This window comes from Penaeus monodon, chromosome 19 (genome assembly GCF_015228065.2).
Source record: "Penaeus monodon isolate SGIC_2016 chromosome 19, NSTDA_Pmon_1, whole genome shotgun sequence".
In the NCBI taxonomy this organism is placed as follows: Eukaryota; Metazoa; Arthropoda; class Malacostraca; order Decapoda; family Penaeidae; genus Penaeus; species Penaeus monodon.
The window spans coordinates 23024795-23025023 of record NC_051404.1 but is presented as its reverse complement, the minus strand read 5'-3'; the positions used below and the strand labels follow the sequence as shown (position 1 = coordinate 23025023).

General features: G+C 29.7%; 1 protein-coding gene across 1 annotated transcript in view; it reads right to left on the bottom strand.

The window, feature by feature from the left end:
• Nucleotides 1-229, bottom strand: part of LOC119585134 (synaptojanin-1-like) — a gene marked incomplete in the record, with an annotated part of 155688 nt that overhangs the window by 22578 nt on the left and 132881 nt on the right.

Genomic DNA, 229 nt, shown 5'->3' with positions numbered 1-229 from the left:
ACATTGAGGATAATATATCTAGCAATTGTGATTGACCAAGTCTTGCATAAGAAAAATAGTAAAGCTGCCAGGAATTTGTATGCAATAAGCAAATAACAAAGGTAACCTGGTATCTATTATAAAAAAAAGCTTATTAAAAGGAATTACTAATTAGAGGAAATGTCATTAGACGTTGTTTCCTTACTGAAAGATTCATAACTTCACTATCTTTATATCAAATGGGAACAGA